Here is a 9,304-nt window from a genome sequence, read left to right as displayed (position 1 = left end):
GTTTAATCAATCCAAATGTAACTGTTATACAATTCAAAGCTTGAAATAGTGTCTCAAGCGTTATTTAAAATTATGAGTGTTATCAGTTCTATGAGTATATTATAAAAAATATCATAATAATTAATTGTAAGTAAAAAAATGTTACCTAAATTATAAAAATATTAACGTTACTATTCCAAGTAATAATATGTTACTTGTTACTTTTCAGTTGATGGACGATAAAAGAATGTCTACAAAATCTATTAGTCTAACTATCAATATAATTGACACTAATTAAGTATTACCCCTTCATTTATTTAACATAATTTTGTAATTTCCAATATATACTATAACATATCTTCAATATCTTATTTTTTATATAAAAATATACTCGAATTTTATTCTCACTACTACTTCAGACGTCAACCGTAACCTGATATGTGTGAATCACTCTTTACATACAATATACCAACAATAATTCACGTTTCTCTGGAAGCGGAAATTAACACCAACCAATTTATTTGGACTGAAGATATTTTCGCCTTAAGAGTGTGTGCAAAATGACTTAATGTTTAAATAATGGCGCTTGACATGAGCAAAAATACATATTTACATATGACACATGCGCATAAGTACATAAAACAACTATAATGGCTTGTGTTAAAAGCAGTTCATGGGACTACAGTAGGTCCCTAATTATTGAAATTTTTAAAGGATTAGGTATTGCTTTAATTGCCTTTTGCTTTAGAGACTGGTGGTATATGTTTTAGGCAATTTTTATGTTTACCTGTGAATTGTGTATTTTGTGACGGTAATTATTTGTCTTATCTTAAACTGAAATATTTTAGAATTGATATACAACCATAAATGAGGAATGTGTCATAAACAGTGATAAAAAAACATAAAAGTAAAAAAGTGTAGGCACCTTTAAAATCAGTTACAGGTAAAATTTAATGGTTTGTCAGCATTGTTAGCAATTTTCAGAGAAAGACGCTTTTATTAATAAATTCAATTAAAATACAAATGAATTCATGACAAATACACACACTTTGTTTTTTTAAAGAAAATATGTATTTTTCATAATTAAGAAAAATTCAAAAAAAAAGAGTATTTCTAGTAATTTTAATGTAATATTTATGTTAAAATATTTGTACTTAAAGAATATGCCATTATAAGCGACATAAAACAGTAGATTAAGATCCAATAAGCAAACATAAAAAACCATAAGCAATATTTATATTTCCTTTTAAAATTATTTTAAATAATAAGAAAAATAAAATGCAGAAGATAAAGAAAAGTAAGAAATGTTTATCATAATTTACTGCAATAATTATGTAGTAAAATATAAATATTACACTAAATTGAAATCGAATTACTAATCAAATAAACATCTTCACTTCATCACGCTTTCAATCAGTGCTAAAATACATTAAAATAAACAAAAGTCAAAAAAGTTAGAAAAATAGAAAATAAAAAGTGCTAACTAACTCTACTAAAATTACGAATCATACAAGCATTTTTGTATGAAACTTCCATACAAGTAGTTTCAATGCTAAAAGTTAAGGCTGACAAAGATATGAATATACCATAGCCCAATCGATTCGATACAAAATAAGACATAAAGAATAATAAATTAATTAATATACAATTAATTATTAATATAATTATTTATTTAGTACTATACTTATTTTCCATTCTTCTCAGTTTTTGATCGTATTATTCAATAGCTTAAAGGCCTAAAACTCATGTTGTTAAGGTCGCCTAATATTGTCCTATGATTTTGAACTTACATTACGATTTCGTCTTTAAAATCGTTTTTGGAAGAAATTTTACTACTTAATTCGGTTTCAATTTTACAGAACAGACATTTTGTCACACAAAAAATTTCCGATAGTTAATATATCAGAATTTAGTGACAATGCAACCAATACATAAAAAAGAAATTGACTCGGTTAATAAGGTACAGCGTGTGATTTCAAAATTCTAGGTACTTGTTGGTCACACTCCGTATACTTTAAAAAAACTAATTATTTATTAAGAAACACCTATCTTTTTGTCTAATATAACTAATTAATTACTAAAATTACTAAATGTGAGTTTTGTAGAAATGTTTGTGCTTGAGAACTGACTAAAATTTGTATATAACTATTTGTATTAGCATTTTATATATTACAAAAATTATATTTCAAAAACAAGCAAAATCAATTACAAACTTTTAAAAAAAACTATGTCAAGCGCAGTAAATTTAAATGCTTAAGGAAATATCATACAGAGCAACATAAAGACGGACTGGTAAAGAAAAAACTTTCAAATATTAATTTTTTAAAATTTTCTTTTGTAACAGCACCCAGCAGCAGCAACAGCAGCAGGCAGCATATAAAAAATGGCATCAGATAAAGTTACACAAAGTATCTGCGAAGTAAGTTTTGCATGAACAAGTTTAAAATACAGAAAGTTTGCTGTGTCAAGTTAAGCATATTTTAAGTAATAAATTAATGGTTCATTGACCCAAAAAATGAACCGTATAGAATTCATTACTGGTCAAAGTATATCACCAGTAAAGAAACGATGTAACGACGTAAGTGTGTATACAAACCGAAGTGTATCTACAAAAGCCAAGTGTAAAACAAATCATTTGTAAAAGTTTACACAATAATTGGGTACAAATTTAAACAAACGGTGCGATTGTAGTAGGTGACCGGTGGGCTAGGCTAATAACAAGGAAATGTCTTAAAATGATTTTAAGGAGCTTAATTTATACATATTTCTCTGACCACGCAAATATACATTAGTCCAAAAAAAAACAAAAAAAAACTTAAGAATTTGTTTTTAAAATTATCTTTTATGAAGTGCCAGAAGAAAAAGTTGCTTTTGGTTTCGGTTTGTTTTTTATATTTTTATTTTTATTTTTATTTTTCCCAAATTTGTATAATAATTGGTATCGCGTACGGTGTACTAACAAACATCAAATCAGAAAACTTTTCAAAACTTTCTTAATTTCTTTGATACTTGCGGCAGCTTAAGGATAATATTATTATAATATTTGGGGCTCCATAACAATATGGAGCAGTAAGAAACTTTTTTCTTGGGTATTATAATACACATATTGTTACATCATTTAATATTCTGCTTATGTTTTTTTCATATTTTACATCGACCACGCATAAATCATTTTATTGAACGAAAAAGCAGAAAATGTTCAAGAGTCAATTTAACTTGTCAAATAAGAACTTTATTAAGTTAATTAATTTTGCTTTCATACTTCATTTTAGTTGTCAGTATTGTTATTAACAAAAAATTGTTTTTTTTTTTACATAAGAAAAAAAATTGTAAACCAAAACTGGGTTTCTTAAAATACTTTACATTAAAAATTTATCTACAACTTTAGCAAAATAGTAGGGCAACAAAAGTTTTTAATTTATTTAGCTTTTTAGAAAGTTCAAATAATTTATTTAAGGATAATAATGAATATGTCATATAAACTATAAAAGTGGGAGGAAGGTTAATGCTATGTTCGAAACTGACAGCTAACAATGCAGTATGAAAAAATGCATTTTTATTTTAATGAAGAATTTAGTTTTTCACCAAATAAAATTTAAAGGATCAAAAATGTATTAATTAATTAATTTTTACATTTTTAAAAACAAACAAGAAAATTATTATTATTAAAAATGAAATACAAAACTAGGAATTAAAAAACAAATATTATAAACAAATTAAACAAATAACAGGAAATGAAATGAAATTCTAATATTGATGAACAAGGTAATGAACGTTTAGGAATTTAGAGAATTTAGCTTGAAACAAATAGTGTAAATCAACACTTGAACAATATAGATAGTGCCCATTTTGAGAGAAACTTTTAGAAGTTAAAGAATTTAGCTAATAACAAGCACGGTAAATAAAACGGTAGAACAACGTAATACGCGTATTGAGAGAAGTCAAATTTAAACAGAAAATTCTATTGATCTATTTCTAAAACACATCAACAAACACAGATCAACAGATCATAGAGTAAAATGATAAACTCACTTAAAACATTTCGTAAGCTGATATTCATAAAAAATATGTGATAATAACTTGGGGTGGGATTTCAAAGTAATCGTTTTTTTCTATATTCTACCGAATAAGACAACAATAAATTTTGAAATGTACTGACATCAGCTAGACAAACTGATTCATTTACCTAAACTGAAACGACCAGAGTTGATTAATAGAAAAAGTGTAGTGTTTCATCAAGATAATGCGAAACCACATATAATTTTGATAACTAGCTAAAAGCTCGTACAGCTGGGATAAGATATGCTGCCACGCCCACTATATTTTTCGGGTATTTTATTTTGTTCCGCCTGTACACGGTTTTTAGACGGTAGAACCGTTGCTTCAGATATGGAGGTCCGTAATCACCTGAATCAATTTCTTACCAACAAAGATATTAGACCAGAATGGATAATAAAATATTTATTCACCATAAAAATATCGTCTTATGGTGAATAAAGCATAAAGAGAGGCTTTATGCTTGCAGATTGGTTGATATGTATATAGAGAAAAATTGGTGGAGTGCACAGAAAAAAAATAAACATGAAAATATACATAAAAAATTTTAAATATAGCGAAACGGTCAGGACAATGCTAATGTTGCTTTTATGGCTACTTATCAATGTTATATTTTTCATTTATTTTATAAATTTATTTTCTTCTATTCTGTTATTTGTTTATTTATTTAACAATGCAATGTTTTGTATTAAAGATATATGTTTACTTGCTTTATAATAAGAAAGATATGATAAATAATCAAAAAATAAATTTATTGTTAAAAGAATATTTATTATTGTGAAGAAATTGTATGAAGCAAATTACATTTTATTAATATTGTATATTGGCTAGACATCATAATTAGGCAATTAATTTTGCAAAATTAATAGAGAAAATGATGAAAAGGCAAAAAGAATAAATACTTCAAAGCATGGAAGTTAACTATAAAACTCAATAAAAAAAATTTTAACGTGTTTTCGTGTTTGCTACAATTTATACAAATGATATAGACATACATACATATAAAAGTATTTATTCCTGAAAATATAATAAATATAAAACACGACCTTGGCCTCTTGTGCAACAAATTTTACACAAATGTTGCATCCATCAAAGCATCACAGAACGCCCAAAACATCAATTAAAATACAAAAGCGTGACGAACCTGAGAAAAATTTAGCCCTTAGCCCTTAGCAATTTAATATGCAATTTTTCATTTTTATTTCACTTTTATTATATATCTACATATTGAAATATATATATATATATATATATATATATACGTATACAACAACATATATACACACATTTGCATATATTTTGCTTATTTATTCATTTTTTATTTTGGAATGATAAAATGTATTTTGACAACATATTTCACTTGTTTGTATTTTGCTGGCATAAAACGAAGTAGATTTATTTATTTACATACCCGTACAAAGAAAAATTCATTCAAATACTTATTTATATGAAAGTAGGCAATATTTATGGCAGATGAAGGCATTTTCTTTATGTTATACACAGCATACTTACACTTCCATATACATATATTTGTATCTGTAGCTCTGAATACTTTTAGTTGCTTAACACAGAAAGGACAACGTATTAATATGCTCGCATATATGGAAGTAAGGGTATATATGGGGACGTGCCCCCACACTCAAACCGCGCACGCATCACTCGCATCGGTAGCAGGTGGCGGTAATAGCTGAGGTGGTTCCAAATGGGCGGTTAGGTTAATAAGGTTAAAATATTTGTCAGAGTTTCATTTGATGAAATGAAATATTCTTCAAGTTTTATCCTGTCTGCGTTGTCAAAAGGTAGATTGGCTTTTATTAAGCATATAATCAAAATTCACATCAAAGAAACGCAAGTAATTTGTATTTCTTTTTTTTTTGGAACTGAGAAAAAATTATATGGATTTCAACTTTACTGATACCAATGCGCAGAGTTTAATATATAATATTAATATGAGTTTGAAAAGTCAAACATTTTACCAATAAAACACTTTTTCCATTTTTATTAATACAATTTTCTTTTTCAAAGAAAACTCATTAAATAAATTTGGCAGATTTGCTAAAACATTTTTCTTTTTAAATTATAGAGACTTACTAGCAGGTACACATGTCACTCAAAATTTTACTTTAAAATATCAAAATATTACTCAGCTAAATTTTTGGACACATATTTAATTCACTTTATAAAATTCCACACTTATTAAATTTATTTTTTCAATATAAGATTAAATTATATGCCTTTAAAGATTTAATAAACATCTGACTGTAGAAAAAAAATATTTATATCTAACTAGAAATAGAAGTAGATGAAACTAAGAGAACAGTTCAGAAATTAGCTTAACGTTGTTCTGCAGATAAAAGTCAAATCATTTGTTTATTATTTAAACGGTATTATATTTCAAAAAGTAATAGATTTTATTATAATAAAATGTAATGTCTAAAGTACATTATTTGAGTAAATTACATTATAAAAATTATAAGGTCTTTATGACTTATGACAGATAAAATTCGGTTAGTCCCAAACAATGTGTTCAAAGGCCTTACATACTTCTAAGCAGAGCCACTATTCGATCTTTTTAGATAAACCCAACGTAGACCATGGTAATCCATCAAATTGCTTACCAACAACCTTATCACTGATCTACTCAATAGGAATATCTTTCCGGATTTGTGAAGCTTGAACTGGGTTTTCAGTTGAAAGTTGCCTTAATCCATGAGATAACCTACCAACATACTTATCACTAATCTACTGATTAGAAACGCCTTTCCGGATTTGTAAGGGTTGAGCTGATTTTTAAGTTGACAGTTGTCTTAACCGATGAGGTAACATAACCTACCAACCGTATCACTGATCTACTAAGTAGGAACATCTTTCCATATTTGTAAGGCTTGAACTGATTTTTAAGCTGAAAGTTGCCTTAATTCATGAGATAACCTACCAACAATCTTATCACTGATCTACTTAGTAGAAATGCCTTTCCGGATTTGTAAGAGGTTTTCAGGCTGAAATTTATCTTATCTTTATCGTGCTATCTTTCTATCTTGATGTTGAGAACATAGTTATACAACAAAAACAATGGCAAAGGTAAATACACAATATAAAGCATAATTTGAACTAGGAATCAATAAAAATTCTAAAATATAATATTGTAAATAAAGACATTAGATCAGCAAAAATTGTCATCGCCCCAATATATATATATACTGCATTCTGATTCATTATTTTCAAAATCTTAAGCATTTGTAAGGATAATTTCAATCCGAGTTACTAAAATGTGAAGTTTTAGAAGATTGAAATTTATTTAAAAAGAATTTAATTACGCACTAAGAATCATTAGTATATACCATAAGTGGTTTCCGTTTTTACATATAACAATTTTTATTCACAATATTAGTTTGTTTCAATATAAAAATTATTAAATTTCTTCATTATTATTAAAAATTATGATAACTTTATTTCCAAATTATAAATAGAAATTAGATACATGGTACATGCGCCATAATTAATTAATTTTGTAATTCAAGAATTATCATAATATATGTATCATAGATTGTAATTATGATTTTTTAGTTGCCAAAACATAACAGGTGCAAAATCGTTCACTTTTCATAAATAATTCATTACATACCTAACGAAGTTAATTAAGAAATGCAAATTGAACCCAGCAGTCGTCTAATTCATGCAATTAATAGGAATTCATTTAATTGGGAAAATACTAATAGTAGAATAACTGCTCATATAACAAATGATAGAAATAAGTTTAATATTTATGTACACGTATGGAAAAATGAGATTTACACATAGCACACATGGAATGGAAATGGAAAATGAAATACGTTTTGTAATTAGAGATTATGACTTACATAAATGTGCTGTGTGCTATAGTTGCAATAATTAATCTTGGATTTTTGTGTATGGAAAAACTTTATTACTTTCACATATAATATTTAATATTGTTGCAAGGTTTGAAGTACTTCAAAGTCATCAGTACTCTCGTTGGGTATTATATAAATTCATTTTAAAGCAAGAAGGACCCTTCAAAAATAGTAGTAGCGAGGCCATCTACCGTATATACTTGATATGTTACCGTGTAGCTTTCACTTTTTTTGGAAAAATGCAATTGTCGATGCAACAAAATCGTTTTATTAACATAGAAACCATCCAAGTGGCTGTCATCCAAGTGGCTCCTATCCGTGGAGCTATAACACTTATTCACTATGTATTTTAGATAAAATCGATTTCACTAAAATAAAGCCATTATTTATAAATCGTCCTGCTTTCCTTGGAATAAACCCTAAATATTGTATATTATACAATAATTAGATTTATTAGTAAAACCTAGGTTAAATATCTTACTGCTATCACATTTTCTAGCCTCTTATTGGATTTCAAGCAATTTTACAAAACTAATTTTTTTTGTATTTATATATGCATATATATATACTTGGTTGCTAGTGGGCTACCCAACGGAATTTCTTAATCTATTTTTTTAATGCCATTAGTTTTGTCTATCTGAGGTTGCAAAATGACACCTGTGTTTTTAAGACCACAAGATTATCATGTTGATAGAAGACTACTAATCTAAGTGAAGGGTTTTAGTCTAAGAGAATGTTTTAACATAAAAGAAGACTTCTAAAAGAACTTTTTATAGATATTCTTTATAATTACTCGTCGAAGTTGTTCCGAATTAGATAGAAAGTCTTAGGCAGAGAGTCCTAATCTCTGTCTGTCATAAGGAAATTCTCAAACAGAAGTATTCTAACCTTCATTCAAAAGACTATATGTTTTCTACTCAGTTAAGGTCAGTTATAATCACAAAGGATCAACTATGGCGACAAATACTGTTTCACTGGTAGGGAAAACCATACTATATTTTGTTATAAAATATTATTTGCTTGATTAAAATTTTTTAAATAAGTTGCTATTTTTAGATTGAGCCTTTTCCGAGTTAGTGCATCTGAGCACATCTACTCTTTGATACCTCATGTATTCCTCATAGGCTTCGTGCGGTTAGCGATTACGCTGAGATTAGATAGTACTAAGTAGGGCAGCCTGTCGGTTTTCGCATATAGCTTCAGGGCTTTGTACCTTATGTATTTTTTGACCGAATCTATTCTAAGGTCTCTTAGCTTAAAAGCATATATTTATTGTAACAATTAAAAAATAATAATTTCTTTATATTTTGATGCGAGTATTAATAATAAAAACAAAATTAACTTTCTCAGCTACAAAGGTAAAAAGGTAAAAAGATAATTTTTGTGCAAACATATGA

Source organism: Teleopsis dalmanni, chromosome 2 (genome assembly GCF_002237135.1).
Source record: "Teleopsis dalmanni isolate 2A chromosome 2, ASM223713v2, whole genome shotgun sequence".
NCBI lineage: Eukaryota > Metazoa > Arthropoda > Insecta > Diptera > Diopsidae > Teleopsis > Teleopsis dalmanni.
Note: the sequence above shows the minus strand (reverse complement) of the source record.